Source organism: Haemaphysalis longicornis, unplaced genomic scaffold, assembly GCF_048455015.1.
Source record: "Haemaphysalis longicornis isolate Haplotype H1 unplaced genomic scaffold, Haemaphysalis longicornis Haplotype H1 scaffold_2, whole genome shotgun sequence".
Lineage (NCBI taxonomy): Eukaryota > Metazoa > Arthropoda > Arachnida > Ixodida > Ixodidae > Haemaphysalis > Haemaphysalis longicornis.
This window is the reverse complement of record NW_027526295.1, coordinates 50,080,587-50,099,071: the sequence shown is the minus strand read 5'-3', so window position 1 is coordinate 50,099,071 and position 18,485 is coordinate 50,080,587. Positions and strand designations below refer to the sequence as shown.

Sequence of the window (18,485 nt, the reverse complement as noted above, 5' to 3'; positions counted from 1 at the left end):
CACTAACAGCCCGCATTCATTGTAGGCCTTGCTTGTCAGCGACATGGACAGGCTCCTCCCCACTCACAATCATCAGCACAAAACAAAGAAGAGACGGCACTGTCAGTGGCCCTTCCCCGGCACTAAAAACACAAATGTCACACAGTTTTCGACTCTCATTCCCAAACTGAGCCAGAGGAGCACATAGAACTCGCTAATCAGTGCTGCAGCGAGAAACTTTTCGAAAGCATCCAACTCTGACGAATGGTGAGCAAGGAAATGTCAGAGCTTGTGTATTCCTGCCAGCACAAGTAAGAAAAGAAGGGCATGCATCTGCACATGACTGCACTGCACACCTTCGCTGGCAAGCAGCAGTGATGCAACACTGTTGCTGCTAACACTCGCAAGACCAGCCATGAAACAGATAATGTCCAGTCCTGAGGAAATTCTTGCACCTGTTTGCAGAAGGCTCTGTCAGATATTGAAATATGAGCCATGCAGGGAAACACTCACTCAGACCCACCTGACTCCGGTTCACGATGACGCAGAGGTCGTCGGCAAAGAACTGGCCGCCCAGCTTGGAAAGCAGCATCTCTGCCCGGCCAACCTGGTAGCGGACGTTGCTGATGCCTGCGCAAGGATGATGATGACACACATCAGCACAAAACTGCAGGGACCACTATTCTCCTCCAAGTGCAAACACACACACAAAAAAAAACAATGCATTTGTGGTGCTCTTGACTGGCAGCATTTCTAACCTCCCTCATGGCAATGTCCGCTTAACAAGGGCACAAAGAGTTATCAAGGTGGCGAGGTGTGGAGGTTTGTTGGTATACTTTGTTTCGCTTAGGCGTGACGTGCACACCAAGCCAAACACGTCGTCCTTCTATGCACAAACAGCACTGAGTGGTGCATTACGCACTCGGTTGCAGGCTTGGCGGATTAGCATATATCAGCAGCGTGCAAGTACCGCAGTGACCCACAACCGAATAAATCGCTTGAATATAACAGGAAAAAACGCAATCCTCCAAGCACTGCCCACCCCCTCCTCTAGGTTCCCAAAATAACCTGCCTTTTCTTTTCCTTAGAGACACTATGCTTTGCAGCAATCTTGGAAGCCTCCCTCAATCATGGATGCTGACATAATGCACACCACCTTGACACCTGACAAGATGCGGACATGATTTTCAGAAGCCGTCGGACCCAAATTTCGGATGTGGCAGTTTTGAAAATTTTCTTTGCCAGTCCAGGAAAGGACAACGCAAGTAAGGATAAGGCCGGATTGGCCTGTGATTCCTTTTACACCTCAAGCATCGATCCCCGCCAGACAGTGCGGACAGATGTTCCTGTGAACATAACCCCAGAGGGATAACATTTCTGACTTGCCCATGGATATGCAATTCTGCTGCACACAAAGCAGGGCCACACTGACGCACCACGGTTCAACCCTCACAGCTCCTTGTCAGAATCATAATGATAGCCCCATAAACTGCAATAAGGACATCGCTGTAGGTGTGACTGGCCCCTTCGGCTTCTGTGTGCTTAAGCCTAACAGAAAAGACAACAACCCATTGAGGGTTGGCCTGCTTGTGTGCTGGTAGTACGTGCTGGCCAACCTTCTGCCTACCCCACAAGGGGCAGAACACACACACCCAGTAGAGCAAAGGCAGTCCACTTGTGGGCCCGATTACCAAAAAAAGTGTTGTACCAAGTCTGCCTCCCTCGCAATCGAGGCCTGGCACCAACATGTGGAGCGAAAGTCTATGCACACGCTTGAAGGCACAGATTATGACAATTAAAGTTCACTCCAAGCATGACCCTAAACAGAATTTGGGCAATTTCACACTTTACAACATAAATGCAGCGCAAATTAAGATAATCGCGTTGCTGGGGCCGCAGGAGCGTGCGGAAGCACGAGCGGCTCGAGCCCGCAGAAAGAGACGATGTGCACGCCCGCTTGGCGAGCTGAGAAAGAAGCCCCACCGTTTACAGGGTGCAGAATATATACACAAGGATTCAAGATAACAAGTGGCAGCCTAACAAATGGGCTGGAAGGTGGCGACCTCTTGAATAAAAAAGCTGGGAAAAAGCTGCACCACAGCTATTTCACTCGCCTAATTACAGACAGCCGCTCCTCGTGAAAAGCTCTTTATAGCTTGTTGGCATGGCTTTTATCTGACCACTTTTAACATGGCCTGATGCCAATAACTCCCCACACAGTACAAGTACTTCACTGCAAATTTTCAGCACATTCCAATGCATGGCAGACCTCCTGATATATGTAGTAAGTCCTTTTGGTTCTGACATGCTCACACTGTGTAACTGACTGTCCATTTCGAACACCGTAGTGGCTTCTGCAAAGTCTCATTTAGTGGAAACAATACGATGTGTGCACAGCCATGATGCTGATCAAGTCCTGGTGTGTGCAAGGCCAGGTGAAAAGTGGACATGAATGGGAGGAAGGGCTGGCTTACTGCACACAATGAACACAACGATGCCAAATGACTGCAACTATTTCTGAAAAAGAGAGAGTTTTTTCATCATGACAGGAAACACCGGGCTAATCATGCTTGCTCTCCAGACTGCAGGGTCGAAAGAAGTAGGTGCAGTAGGCAGAAAGCGCAAGCAAACCACGATGTTGCAGCCACCATACATTAAAATGGAAAGCCTCACATGTTACTTTGCAGGCTGAAAATTTGAAGAGAGAGAAAAAAAAGAACTCGTTTTATAGAGCAAAAAAAATGGCGTTGTCACAAAGTGAATTTTTTTTTCCAGAGGACATTATTGAACACTCACTGACCAGTGGTCTCTACAAGTTGGTGTGATAACCTAGGCCGACTCCTGTCATAAACGTAGCACCTGTCTTTTCACGAAACCTACGAACTATATCTCCACGGAACCATTGACTTCAAAATGGCACCCGCCATTTCAGGTGGTTGAACCTTGAACAGTGCTGCTATCTTTCTCACTATCCCCTCCCTCCCTCCCTCAGTGTCCCTCTCCCTCCCCACCAGGGCATTCATGCCCCTTCTGACAATAAGGCTATCCCTGCTCCTCCTCCTCTACCCCTAAATTGCAGCGCTAATTTTGAGCAAAGGGTTGACTGCAGTGGCGTTAACTAAACTAGACCTCAGGCCTGTGTTGTCAAATCCCCGCAAGAAAGCTGCCCGTCACCAAATGTTGTCATTAACGTTGCGCACTAGTGTCAGCCCTCGATGTTGGCTAGTCCTGGCCAATAACCACTCACCATTGCACTGAGCTGTGCGTTGTGTGTGGCGTCATCGATGGCCTGGGCAGACATGTCCCTGCCCAGCACCGTGTGCAGCTGCCTGCCGTGCCAGCTTCAGCCCACTGGCGCCTACAACAACGCAGGGCTCCTTTACCCACATGGAAGCAAGAGATCACCGCCAGGGGGAAACAGGGCAGGGGGGGGGCAAAGACACTCCTTGTAAGCATCCACCAGCAGTCAAGTGGGTGCCACTGCATGGCTCCCCAAAGCATGCCACATCTCCGCACTACTGTGGATGACCACTGACTTGGCAGAACCAACCAAGAGGTGCTTGAAATGGGCATTCGAAATGGTTCCTTGCCACTGGTGCCACCACAGTTTAATGAGCTGTGAAATGAGTTCCAAGTGGTGCATCAAAAAACCGATTGCCTTATTGCATTTGCCACGATTCCTAGCGTTGGAAAATATAAAGATTACAGCTTTATGACTAACAATCTTTTGTCTATGGTTCCTCCCAAAATGGCTAATTATCTCGGGAGCTCATTGACTCAAAAAATAATGGCATATTCCTCTTCGATACGTTTTCTCCACTTTTGTTCTTTTTGCACCGACAGCCATTTTAGGAGCTGCTTAGCTGCCGCACACACCAACTTGGCCAGATGCCAGCTTTTCCGCTCAATCGGCCATTCAATGCATTTGCGATAAATGCCTCCCTGGGTTGACATTCCATGGGCTTAAGCCACAACCCACTTTATGGACAACGACCTGCCCATGCTCAGGGATCCCTCTGCACCACATCTGCCCTCACTTATACACCTTTTTTAGTTCTCTAGGACACTCCCACACCAGCTTGCGGCGCATTTCATCCTCACTTGACAAGCTGAGTGTCTTTTTCGCTTGCTATGCTTTAGCTCCGTCTGCCTCCACTGTCATTTCATTCTGTTTCTTGAGTCACTGCAGTCGGTCTATGCCAGTTCCTCGTACAGAGAATGCACGCACACTGAGGGCTGGACTGTGTGTTTGAAGGGTCCATGCAGACAGAGTACAAGTTTGTTTGATTCGAAAGATTTGGCGTTTTACAGTGCCCCCAGCACTTGTCCGGCAGCAAACGGTGCTGTATTCACTGAGAAATAAATCAATTTAGATTAAAATTGTGGTTATCCCGCCAAATTCTGTGTTTTCGTGACATCTGCCTTCATGTCATGAGGGCAAGTATTCAAACAAACTTCCAGTGAGTCATTACGCTCTGCAGCCTTGCTTGCTGTCAGTCCTGCCTGATGGCGCTACATACTCGGCCACAGTAAGGTCCCTGAAAGAACTAAGGTAGCGCCAACTGCTCCCTCCTTCTCCGCTGCCCTCCTCTTTTTCCTCTCCCCTCACCCGCGGCGCCGCCGTCCCTTTAACTCCGCGGCGGGGCCGCCATATTTGTTGGCCACTTGAGAGCAGACGCCCTCGCTACGCTTCAGGGCGCTCGCTGCAGTTTGCTCTTGTTTTCGCGCCGAAATCGCTCTTTGGTAGCATTTATAGGATTTCTAGAGCCCCGTTTTACCAACCCGCACTGAGTGATAGTGTTTTGTTTTATATTTTTGTCTACAAGGGGATATTTGCGGGGCGGATGCCGCTGGCGCATACGCACAGCGCGGTTTTTGTTTACGTGTGCGGCATTCTGTAACACCTCAGGATAGCTCGTGAATGCGAAAGGATCGAGCGTGGACATTTCAAACTGCTCTGTTACGGTAGTTCCGTTCTTGCATTCGCGTGACTGTGGTCGTGCAATCACTGCACAGAGGTCTTGCGCACGGTTCGCGGCAGTATACAGTGCGCTTCATTCGCAAATGCCGTAGTTCGAGCGCTGCGCTGGCGTCCTTGCACTCGCTTTTCTTGCGATAATTGTGTATCCTCAGCGGCGTTCACTCTGCGCCCGCTTTTACTAACGACCTACAGCCTACCTTAATTACGCGCAGTTTAGAGTGCTTTGCCGTTTTTGTAGAAATGTTTCCTTCACCTTCATGTCGTTATAGGCTGCTGTGAGTAGACTAAAAACATACACATGCTGTTGTGCGTGTGTGCACGTACAGCGACGTGAAAAGCCCCTGCTTCCCCGACTTCGCAGCCGGATACACTAAACTACACTCGCGGCCGTACGTTCATGTGCGAACCTAGTGAAAAACGCAGACTTGTAATTCTGGGAATACGCGCCAGAGAAGACTGCGATCAATCGATCGGGTAAACTGAAATTACAGTCCCTCTAGGTACAAATTATGTAACTAGTTACTGCATTAAGTAATCATGCAATACGTTTTTTCACCGGGCGCGGTCGTTTACAGCCGTTATTAATGGAGGCGCCTGGACAGAATTGTTTTGTGCTGGGATATATTCCGGCAGATTTGTACATTGCACTAACACAGGGATACACCCGAAAGAAATTCGAAAGAGGACCAATGTCACGATGATTATCAAGAGAAAACAATAAATCACAAAAATGAATTGGTGCCAGCAAATAGATATTTTATTGGAACAAACGTCCGTAATGACGTCGTGCAGGTGGCTTGTGCTGCTGACGTGGCTTCCCGTGAGAAAAAATGTTGGGAGTGGCATTTGGGTTTAGTTTTTTTAACGCCAAGCTTCTCCAATATCCGTTGCTCAAATTGATCCGTGAAATAATCCTATTGAGAAGGGAAAAGAAATGTCGCCACCGAGTTTGAGATGCGCCACAAACACTCCGCAAATATAGGCAATAATGCATTGCAGAAGGGAGTTAGTGACTGTTCTACCGTAGCATGGTCAAATTCGTGTTCGCGCATCTGCTCAGTGCCGCGTCCGCTCAACTCGCTACACTAAACCCGTTTAGCAAGCGCTTTGCTGGACAAAAATACGTCTGCTGAAAATAATACAGTCGCCCAGTGTGTTTTGGTTCAAATCGCAATGACTGGATACGCTGCGCCATTGACTACTAAGATGAAGTAAGCGCGCACACTGCAAATGTACGGCATCACGTGTAATGCAAACGTAAGTCGTAATTAACGTTCCTCTGTGCATACACGGAAGAAAGGGCGTACAGCCGTTACGGTGCGAATATGCATTTGAAGTGCTCATTCAAACGTGCGCGAATTTAATAAAGTGATAACAGAAATTGCGCATCAAACGTACGTCAACGGCGCGGTCACTATATTAGCTGACCTTAAATTGTTTTACCTAGCCGCAATTTTTTTTTCTCGCAACAGCCTCAATTTTCGCCGCACCGACCAAGCCCATATTACGCAGCAAATCACTCCGATGTCATAACAACGGGATTATAATACCACCCGGGTAGCTAACACACAAAACATGACTTCACGCCAAAAAAGAGCGTACACGCACTCGGAACGCACACGATACATGGTCAGACGCAAGCTGCCGTCGGCCAAAACAAGCATGAATTCAGGTGAACAATTCTCGCGTCACGAAACCCTTACGACAACTGACTGAACATGCTACGCCGCTGATATTGATGCTGGAAGTTAAGCGCGCACATGACAAATACACGGCCTCTTATCCAAACCAAAGCTTACGACGGGACGAACTCGGCGCTGCGCGCAATGCCTACTCAGAACAAAGCGTGGACGACGGTCGCGAAGGGAATACGCATTTCTTCGTAAGTGACCGCTCAAGCTCGCGCAGAATTTAACAGAGCAAGAACAAGCATTCAGAAACTTACCTCGCAAAAGAGTGATGGTAGCGTCGGCCTGAAGTATGCCCGTTCAAATCTATGCAACCAAACTTTTCTCCTTTCTGCGTCGCGTTTCCCGGACGGAATAACGAAGTCTTGTGCCCTGCCTGACGATATTCGCGCTGCCTAAGGCACAACACATCGACACCGAGAAGCAACCTAAAACAACACCGGTGCGACATTTTCTCGAAGCGAGCAGCTAATTCCGGTACTGAAGCACGGTGGCGACGGTGGCTCGGAAGCCAGCAATGGCGTCGCAGCGGCGGCGTTGCGCAATGTCCCAGCCGGCGAGGCATCGGCGAGGCGACCCGGCGGCGGAGCAAAAAAAATAAAACCACGTGACTTTTCCCTTGGCCAATGGCGCGCGGCGTTCGCCGGCGAAAAAGAAAATGGCAAAAAACGAAGTAAGAGAGGAGCGAGGGCGAAAAGCGGCGAGATCTAAAGATGGCGCTACCTTAGTAATTTTAGGGACCTTAGGCCACAGACCGTTGTCCGCCGTTGCTTTGTCTGTGACCGTGTTTGCACCTGGATTGTTTTTGTTACGGCAGAAAGTAATAGTTTCGTAAAACATGGGGTATGCTCGACAAACAGGGTCACGTAGGACAACGTCGCTTACGCCGATCGGCCAGTGTCATGCAAGACAACTCCAAAGCGGCAGACTGCTGTGCAGCTAAAACAAGCGTAGTGCGCCCAGTACCAACAGCAGTGTGCATCGGTACTTCTTTGTTTACACGTATTTCCGTACCTTTCATGCTTTACCCTACCATTCTTACTGCTGCAAAATGATTATACATTACCTTTAAGTGCAAATGGCTCCTTCATCAAGCTTATAAGCACAGCCTCCTTTGCGTTTGCTTTTGCCGGCATCAGCCAATCGCAGAGCTGGCCCATATGACATCATAGGTTCCGTTGTGGGAAATGAGCTACTCCCTTTTTTTCCTAATTATGCAGCTTACTTGAGCGAAGTGTGCATTAAAAGTGGTGTGAGTAGGATTGTAACGAGGCACTCTTTCGGATGAACGAAACTTGTGTTTTGTCTGCATGGCCCCTTTAAAAGGTACATAGACAAAAAACAAGCTTGTTCAAATAAGAAGACTGCCTAGTCCCGACAACAATGATGCCAATTCTGTTCCAAACTTGAAAGAAACAGAAACCGAGATACAGTTAGAGAAGCGAGAAGAACCAGATGAAGTGGCAGCTCCACGGCCCCTTCCCGGCCATTTACCCATGACGTCACCAATTTGGTTTGTACGATTGGTGGCCCCCAACCTAAGCAACCGCCAAGGAATGCCACTGGTGGATTGTAGTGGGGACTCTGGCGTCGTTTGACCCCGTCACTTGAATAAGTGCTAGTGTGCAGTTATTCACACACTGATGAGTGCTTGCACTGCTGGCCCATAGGGACCGGGCAGCTGGACGGGTGGCGCCACCACTCGGCGCTCCCCTCGTCAGTGGAATGAGCCGGTACATTGGACTACACAGCCTCCCGTTGTTTTTGTCGTGTTTGCTTCGGTGCTTTGTATGTTTTGGTGGCGTTGTGAGCAGACATGTGAGATTAAACAAAGTCTAGACAGATGTGTTGGGTTCTTAGATGCAGTAATGACTACGTAAACTTGTCGGACGCGTCTAAAGTTGGGTATCGGCTGCAATGGCATAAGCGATTTTTGCAGCGATCTGCGCTTGGCTCCACCCGTTCTGAGTACGAATAAAACTATTAGTAGTATTATTTTCTTCTTAAATGCACTCACGGCTACGCAAACTTATTGGATGCTTGTAAGGTTGGGGAAGGGCTACAGTGACACGAGCGCTTTTGCAGCGCTCTGCGCCTGGCTCCGCGCTATCTGAGTAGGAATCAAACTATTACGTAGCAATATTACAATTCATTTCTACCCCTTTCTTCACTGGTTTCAATGACTACGGTTTCCACGCAAGCCTTGGCGCTGGGATACCTCGATACGTGTGCTTTAAATAGAAAGGCACCTGCATACGAGATGGATTACCGTGTAGCCGTAGAAACGTTGCGGTAGTTTACACTTTCTGTAACTGTGAGCTTTGTACCTTCGGTTTTGGTGAGCGCAACTGTGACAGCATGGGAGCCTGAAATCCGAAGTGGAAATCCCACATTTGTGGTGGTCATTATATCAAGAGCCAAAGTTATTCACCAACTCAACAGCCCAAGCTACAAACCATATATCCCTCCGCCCCTTCCCGTTTTACCCCCTGCGTAGAATAAGGCTGGCACCGATAGTTAAAAAATGTGGCAGTGTTAACGTCAGCCGGTGTTTTTTAATGCTTAAGTATTCTTTAAAGAGTACCTAAAAAATCGTGTGATGCCTGGTGAAGACACCAAAAACGCGCGATTAGTTGCCTCAAATATGGGTGCATGAGCCCGAGTCCTCCACCACAGACACATTTCCGACACACTGGAAAAAGTTTAGATTTGGAGAGGGAGCATGGAAGTTCAAAATTAAACAGCAAAATCATCTAATGATTATGATGGTTGAACACAAAGCTTTCTTCGTGCGAAATTGAATGGGAAATGGTCGAAGTCAAAGATGCTGCGACCAAAAGACCAAACTGCGTGCTGGTCAAATTCGACGCTTAACAAGTCAAAGTTTAAATCCAGAAGGCCACCAAGGAAACCCATACGATAGAACTTTGCGATAAACCCTCATCGTCGTTAGACGAAGGTGCGCATGATTTTTCAAGCGTAGGTGGCAGCTTGTAAACCGACCGCAGCATTCAGTTGTGAAGCTGAGTACAGGTTTCGGGCACCCTCCTGTCTTGCGTCCTTCAGCCACGCGGGAATTGGTTTTTGAAAAACCATTTACCAACTAGCCAGCAACCATTACAATTCTTGTAAAGCAACGCTTCTCCACGACAAGCAAAAACATTCTACTGTCATGCGGTATTTATTCTATCAACGATTCCCGATGACTGTAGTAAGAACATTTCTGTGAAATGAAGCACGTTTCAGCAGTAGGTAATGAAGATGCGGAAGCGTCATCCGTCACAATTTCTGTTTTGAGGTAAATCTTCGAAGACACCCTCCAACGTTGTCTTTCGCTTGTGCACGACGTCGGCGCCATTTCGACATCAACTGCCAAAGGCCTGCGCCGCAGCATTCCTAGATCGGTTGTGCACACCGGCTTTGTGGGAGTATTTAGCGGGAATATACTCCTCGATTCGCAAAACTGCATGCAGGCATGAAAAAATTGCATGAAGCAACGAACATTCACTTCCAGCTTGACTTCCAGTTTGGCGCATTGAGCGTCGTCTGCTATTTGTAAATACTGAGTATGGGCGTAAATAACACACATGGCATACCTTGTAAACGTCACATCCACACTCAAGATTTACCGATCTGAAAAATGCACGCGGGGTTACGTTCGCTTTGCAAGCCGCACCACAGAAAAACGACAGAAAGCCATGCACAACTACGCTGCGCTGACCGCCACCGGCATTCCACTGACGAGCGGTTCGCCACGGACGGCGCTGTTCGCTGAAACGACGGTGGTGCCATACAACGGCCGCCCGGTCCCTATATGACGTCCCTGTAGCGCAGATTGTGATAGTTTCTCAATATCTCTCGCGTCTCTTCCATAAAAAGAAAAGAAAAAACGTCTGTCGTTGCTGGAGTGGAGCTGAGTGAGCTGCCAAAGGTTAGTCCTTTCAAGCTGAATGTACCGTGTTTGCACGAATGTAACGCCATTTTTTTTTTCACACGATTTTTGCCCTCAAAACGCCCCTCATGTTATATTCGGGCTCGAACATAGCGCGAGCTATTTTTCTCGGTGTTCTTTTTCAAGTACCCTCATCCTTTGCACTCGCCTCTTACTATCATGTCTGGAACGGCTGCTGCGAACCCCCTGTTCTACCCTCGAATTTTTGCCGTCGAGACCGAGAGCTCGCTGCTCTCGGCGTCAACTTCGGTGCTGGCTGCTCCCAATAATGCTGTTGGCTACGTTGCTAGTGGATACATGACCAGGTGGTCTGGTCCGGAGGCGAGAGCTGACACGCACACAACGCAGCATTGGCTCCTCATTGTGCTTTGTTTTTTTCATAATTGCTTCTGCCTTCTGAGCCGCTGCAATGAACTGGCGAAATCAGTACACCACTGAATTTTAAGACACTGGCGATGCTGCCGTCTTGAGCAGGGAAATTCAAGCGCGGCGCGACATCTCGAATTAGGCAAGTCAACCATTCACGGTTAGAGGAAGTGTCGTGATCGCATAATGCAAGCAGCACCGACTTAAAATCAAATCATAAACTCGAGAATGACCCCAAACTTGAGAACGACCGGGCAGAAGTCATCCGCCAACGTTGTGGCCAGTATTGCCTGTAAATGCTGAGCTTGTGCAACTCAAAGACAGTGAGCTTGCACGTTATGCCGGGTCCCTCGTAACAACTTCGCATCGGTTCGCGTTATAATTTTAATATACATTTTTTTTCCGTTTTTGGACGAACCAAAAGTGCCCCCCTTGCGTTATACACGAGGTCACGTTATTTACGTGCAAATACGGTAGTTTTATCTTGTTACATGGCCCCCTTAATGGAAAAGCTATCCGTGAGCACATCACTGTACGCAACGGGTATGGCTGTGTACCACTGTGCAAGACCAGCAGTTGGCTGGCAAAGGGAATTTCTTTTCACACGTTACCCGTCACTTCAGTACGTGGGCAGCGGTTTAAAAAGATGCATCTCGAAGATCACTACATCTCTCATTGAAGCATAGACAGGAGTGGGGCTGTGACACCCCCCTTTGCCATTGTTTCAGCTTGCAGCCGCCTAAAAAAGCTATTACTAGTGTGGTACGCATGCTTCTGAAAGAGCTACAGCCATTACAGAAGTTCACATTTCTGATGCCACCTTCACTGCCGAAAAACCCTCTGATTTCATGCAAAGATGACGGGGCTCCACACCCACAAAATGGCCCGGTTGGAGCTGCTTCGAAACAAATTTACGGGGCCCTTCTCGACCCTTTGCACGCAGACAGACGGAGTTTCACGCAGAACGAAAATTTGGAAACACAAAGCCAAAGATGAGAGAGATTCCGAAAGATTTGACGAATACAAATTCTCAGAAATAAAGTATGCCAGTTGAGCAGATGGATATACTACCAATGCAGTTTATTTGCACACATTTGTGTTTGCATGGCTATGCGCCGGAACTGAACTGTACCAATCGGTGCTGAATGGCATGATTGCTAGTTTTATGCTAAAGTCACAGCTTGCACTTTGGGCAAAGCACAGCTGGTAATTGTTAGGTTTAAATTTACCGCCCTTTGATGACCACCCACTTCTCGGCATGCTGGCTCCTGCAGGAGATGGCTGCGTGAGCAGGTCGCTATCCACAACGGTGATCGTTTCTTCAATGGGGAAAGAAAGCTTTATTAGAGGCATTGTTGCCAACATTGCAAGCAAAATGCAAAGATATGGTCAAGCAATGGGTGAAAAACTGTGTTGCTGTTCGGTGTAAGGCTGGGGAAAAATATTGGTCATGTGTTATAGTTTCCATATAATCAGCTATTTTGAATAATTGACTGAGTGCATTTCTATTTCTTTAGGTGTAAGGACTACTATGGACAACCGCATAATCAGTTATGTGAGGCATTTGAATGAGCACCCCTCTACTTAGCATTTGCTTCAATTCGTGTATTGATAAACATCAGATATTTCACACGAAGTCATCCAGTTCCTACTTCTTTTGTTTCTCAAACTGTAAAATTAGAACTTTTACAGTTCAAAGTCATTGATTTGTACAAATAGGATTACAAAATTAAGAATAATACTATACAGCTTTACTTTGCTTCATTCCCCTCATGGTAGCGACGTTGTGATGGCTTTCTTGCACAACATCGCAGCTATGCAGAGAAGCCAAATATGGAAAAAAAAGAAAAAAAGTTTTGTAAGTGCACACAACTTGAAAGCACGATAGACCTTGGGCTCAAGTGTTGATTGTGCAGAACAGATCCATCCTATTAAATTTTCATTTTCCTTTTTATTTTTCAGTTGAGGCAGCAACTGGTTCAGTGTCTGCTTACTCATGGAGCATTTTTTATTGAAGGAAGGCTTCGTTCAGTCCATGCCAAAGTGTATGGTGTACACTTTGCATGGTGGCACTGGCGGCTAGCAAAGTTAAAGACTCCTCGCTTTAAGCCAGATTCCCTACGAGGGCGCAGAGTGTCTTTCTAGCATCCTTCGTTTTCACTACGTGGCCCAGGCAGCAGCTCACCCTGCACTGGCCGCCATGCTTTAAAAACCATGCCGTCTTCTAAGGACCCTTTTCTGCTTGCAATGGCTGGGGCCAGTCAGTGAGGAGGACTGATTGGCAATCCAAAGGGAAGCCTTGATGATTGTCAGTCAGAGCCAACACACATCACGGACGTGAGCCTCTTGGTGCACCTATGCTCACAGCTAGTGATTCAGAGAAGCACTGTCAAACACCTGGGCTTCCTTGCTCGAACAAACCACTTTCTGGCAGCAGCCTTATAGGCAGCCTAGTCTAGTTTATGGACTGCAATAAGTCTGCGAGTTACATTCCGACTACTGCACTTTCCCGAAAGTGCACAGGCTAGGCTTCCGAGCAGTCTTAGTGATGACTATAGGGACAACGTGTAAATAGCTGTGCACGGCAGGTGCCTCTAAGAAAGAACAAGGGACCCGCCGCGGTGGCTCAGTGGCTAAGGCGTTGCGCTGCTGAGCAAGAGATCGCGGGTTCGATTCCCGGCCGCGGCGGCCGCTTTTCTGATGGAGGCGAAAAGCAAAAACGCCCGTGTATACGAGATTTCGGCGCACGTTAAAGATCCCCAGGTGGTCAAAATTAATCCGGAGCCCTCCACTACGGCGCGCCTCATCGCCTGCGTTGCGTCGGCGCGTTAAACCCTACAATCAATCAATCAAGAAAGAACAAGGAATGTGCCGCAAAACTGCCTGTTTGGTGTCACCAGTGTCTGCCAAGTGTTTGTTTCGAAGCATGATCAAAACAGTTCAAGAAACGTGGCTCATCAGGCTGCGTAGTTAGGCCCTGTCGTGAACTTGTTGCATTGACCCACCACCCTTGGTAGGCCACCTCACGCAGTAGGCCTCGATAGGCCACAGACGCTGTTGCGAGTCACAAACAAAGATTGCCTGCTACGTGGCGTGCGCCTGCGAAGCCCGCTGGACTGACAGAAAAAGGAGCTACGGTGTTGTACAATTACTCCCGAGGAGGCCAGAATAACGCTAGGCTCTCGGAGCGAGATCTCGCAATGTCGCAAACTTATCGTTCTGTTCATCTTGCTGTGAAGTAGACAGTTGTGAATTGGCTTCGGGTTCATTGTCGTAGGCTCAGACGCAGTGAGCACTCCAGCCGCTGGCTGCCAGCAACGTTGCAACATGGTCGCAAGGACCCTCTTTTTCTAAGCTACCGGCAGAAGTAGTACACTACGAATTCCATCGACTGCACCAGTGCACCCATGACGTGCATAAAGCGTGGGACATCACATAATTCTCACTGCCAGGTCAGCAGCTGTTGATATCATGCATGCTTCTACGAGCACAACAACCTCACTGCCCAAGCCAAATGCACAACTACAGCACAAACGCAAACAGCCGAGTGACGTAACCGCCACCCTCGAGAATAGTGAAGGAAAGCCAGGAAAGCTGCTTTCTCATTGAAAATGCGGTTTTATTCAACGCTCACGGGCAGAGCGATTGCAGACTGTTAAGTTTTTGCTGTAATGTACACTTTCGTTATCCCAACGAGCTTTATTCTGAATGCGTAACTGTTTTTTTCTGAGTTAATGAGCGTGATTTTATGATACACTTCCGTGAGGTCCTTCCCGTGCCACCCTTTTCTAGCCACTGTAGTGACTGCTGATGCCGCAGACAATCTCCCACTCCCTCCAGCCCTGCGCGCCCCTTTCAGAAAGGAGTGGAGGGGCAACCCGCCCATGATGCATGCAGTGGCGAAAGAGGCTCCGACTTTCGATGAAATGGCTGATCAAGTTATCATAAGCATCGATCATAGGTCTGTGAACCAGGCTACGCAGGGCTTGGTAGTTTGAACTCTTAGCACATTCTTATTCAGAGTCCCATTCACTGTCTTTTGCGTTTATGGAAAGCGTTTAGTAGCAGCTAGGGAAGCTTAGACCCCCAAATAGTCTGCCCACAAAATCAGACTGCACCCGTTGGTCTTACTGGGCTTTAGGCAAGCAAACCCTGGTCTTTTATACTGGCAGCCTCTCCGCATTGGCCAAAATCTCACGTGACGTGAGAAATTCTTCCAACACTAGTGCAGCAGCATGTAATGTCAAAGCAACAGTGTTGGAATGTTGTTTTTATTTTATTATTTTGTTTTGTTTTGTTTTTCCATCTAGTCCTTTCAAATAAAGGAATTGTCACTGGCAAATGGTTCGTTGTGGCGAGGACTTTGTTGCACTGACTTCCATGGCTAGCTGACGGGGAATTGGAAATATTTCGTTGAAGCGGAAATTTTGTCGAAGCTGAGTTCATTGTAGCAGGGTTCGACTGTAATAGCGATATCCCAAGCGGCACCAGCACCTGTCCCTTCACCACGTGTCGACCACACCGCGTCGAAAAAGCCGCCCTTCCACCCGCTTCCACCTGCTACGAGTGCTACGACACAAAACCACGTAACCGCAGTGAGCACGCGTTGCCACGGTCCGTGCCGCCCTATGTGCCACAATCAGGCTCCATTCCCCGTGGAGGGCCACCGCCGTCGAGCCAAAACGTGTGGAGGCATTTTCTTTCTCGGAGCATCCACGGGTGGTCCCCACCGAGCGGCGGAGCCTAAAACCGGTCACGTGAGCGGGTCTCGCGGGCCACAAAGACAGGGTTTCTTCATTGTGTGAATCCCGCTTAAGCGGAACGTATGACGTTTTAAGAGGGGAAATTTCGCCTGCATTATCAGCTTTTTTTGCCGCATGAACAACTTTGTTTGCCTCTTCGTGCTGCGTTTCAGCGCCTGTGGCTTGCAAGGCGCGTTTTTGCGTGCTGAAAACACTCCACGCAGTTCACGCTGATGCCCGCGTAAACAATTAAGCTCTGACAGAAACAGAAACAGTGTGTCAGCCGTGTGTGCACACCACGTTTTCGTTTGTAGGAAGCGCTTCACGCAGTTAACACTTCATTTTAACTGCAAATTTTATTGTAGCGAAATTTCCACGTAACGTAGACAATTACGAATTTTACCGACATTGCTACATCGAGGTTTGGCTGCAGTAGATATTCAATTTCCGGAGGTACTATTGGACTTGTATTCCAATATACAAGTATTTTCACACCCCTACAGAGAAATCATGCCACCAGCATTTTTATGTATGTGGATCCATGTTCCTGGTGCAATTCCAGTGCGAGTGTGCGTTGCCACAAGCACACTGAAGCACTCTATGTTAAAAAGTAAAAAAAGAAGCCACCCACACTGGCGACTTGCTTGTGGCTCTCCTATCAGACCACATCGTGCTCGGGGCTCACGCACACCACACGGTCCAAATCTGCAAGTGCACATTTTCATGTCCATTAAGAGCTGCACTATCCTCCCTTCCTCGCGAAGCCCAGGATGAGACAACTTTTTTGGCACACTGCTTTCCGTTACGTTTAGGCCTGCCTAAAGAGGACTCACCTGATCCCATTCCCATGGGACTCACTAATTCGTCACCCACGGGCTTAAAAAGCCTCGTGTACATATACGAAAAGTTCTAAAGATCCACAAAAATGTTCCTAGCAGCCTAGTTTGCTTATTTTACAACTAGAGCACATCTTTTCTGAAATAAAAAATAAACAAGAAATGCCTTTCAGTTCCTCTAGTCTTCATTCAATGGCACTCAGTGTCAACCATGCGAGAGTTCTATTTCTTTACTTCAGCACAGAAGTGATACACTTTTAAATAAGTACTCTAGCCTGTTGTGCCCTTTCTATGCATTTGTAAATTCTTTCATATTGGTGCACAATGGTTTTTCAGCCGATACATCATGAAGCTGTAAATCGCAAAGGAATGTTAACAGGTGAGTCCCCCTTAATTAAAGGGGCCATGAAGGCAAAATACGCCTTTCTTCAATTTGAAAGAGCTAGCCTTTGGTAACTCACTCAGCTCAATTACAACCATGCAAGACGCTTCCTTAGCCGAAAAAAGAAAGCGAGAAATATTGGAAAACTTTCGTAGTTTACGCCACTGCGATACGCAGGAGTGACATAATATGGGCCCACGCTAAAACCGTAGTTATCATTCCATGTATTCACTGCCTGCTAGCATCCAAGTGATACGGTCAAACGAACTGGAGGCCCGACTTCAATCACACATTCACACTCCTGCTGGTGGCTTTGGTGGGCGGCTTGCCAGTCGCACAAACAGAATTCTGTGACATTGTAGGGAAGTCAACCGCAAGCTGCTAGGGAGTCACCACTGCTTTGCATGTATTCCTTAACACGTCAATTACTAGTCTGTAGTGTGCAGTAGAAACAGGTACCGCTGTTATCGAGACAATGCAGTCCTTTTAACGAGCCAAACTTGCATTTTGTTTTCATGGCCCCTCTATATATATGTAGAGGTGGCTGCATTGCAGAAGGCACTCACCACTCACCGGTGGGGCTTCCCACCAGGAAGCCGACGGTCTTGGGCTCCCCATGCGGCCTCTAACAGACAGCGAACTTGTCCTCATTGCCGTACCCTTCCACCATGGGCTGCACAGAGCAGTCACCGTCGTTTGTGAGAGCGCAGACCACCAAACATTACTGCCAGGAAAAAAGCATGCCGGACACTTTTTAATGCACAGTGTGTTCAGGCCTCGCAATTTGAAGCCTCGACGCATGCGTGCACGTGCAGCTGGGGGTAGTGACAGAAGCAAAGCACCGAAGTTGCTAGCTATCAGTAGACACTACTGACTGTCCTCGGCATCTTGAAAGGACACGTCTCGGTAAAATGGCCCAAAAAGTATCACACTTTCCCGTCAAGTAAAGCCATGTCTAGAAAGGCAGCACACAAGACCCAGCAACAAGCACCTCAGCTGCCACGGCCAATAAGGATGTGACCGCAATGTCAGGATGCACGATGCATGCCTGCAGTTTGAGGCAACTGCAAAGCACAGAGAAAAGAAATGGGCACTGACTTAGTTCTCAGCACCTTGGCCAGCCCTTCTTGTGGCTCAGTGGAATGAGGACAGAGTGCAGCTACACGAGGGATGCTGGACACTTCATTAAAAGATGCTGCATCCAAGGCAATTTTAAGGAGCTTCCAGGGATGCCTGCCTTTGCCCCTGTCACACACACTGGACTGACTCAAAATGGCCGGTAGAGTTTCCCGAGGAATAACAATGAAACACACTGAAACACGTGATCAATCAATCAATCAATCAATCAATTTTGTTTGAAAACTGCAATTCATAGAGATGATGCACTCGAATGCAACACAAACAGACCTGCACACCAGGATTCTATTCATGCTCATGTTTGACTGCAGTTACTGTTTAAACAAAACGAAGAAAACACAGAAACATACACAAGACAAGTGAAACACTATCGATTGATTTATTCGCACAAAACACTGATGACCATAAGAAGGTGGAGGTGG

At 48.0% G+C, this 18,485-nt stretch overlaps 1 protein-coding gene across 9 annotated transcripts in view; it reads right to left on the bottom strand.

Annotated features, from left to right (window-relative positions):
- The window catches only part of LOC144168874 (uncharacterized), a 36,110-nt gene that overhangs the window by 11,693 nt on the left and 5,932 nt on the right, over window positions 1–18,485 (bottom strand). For 3 of the 9 annotated variants that reach the window (XR_013322266.1, XR_013322272.1, XR_013322271.1), the window contains 4 exons: window positions 17,493–17,599; window positions 16,340–16,413; window positions 3,227–3,337; window positions 503–609 (listed from right to left, as the gene is read on the bottom strand). The gene's annotated coding sequence lies outside the window, so the exon portion shown is untranslated. Of the gene's footprint in view, window positions 1–502; window positions 610–3,226; window positions 3,338–16,339; window positions 16,414–17,492; window positions 17,600–18,485 lie in introns of those variants that run through there. The other 6 variants (XR_013322269.1, XR_013322273.1, XR_013322267.1 and 3 more) reach the window with 5 other exon arrangements.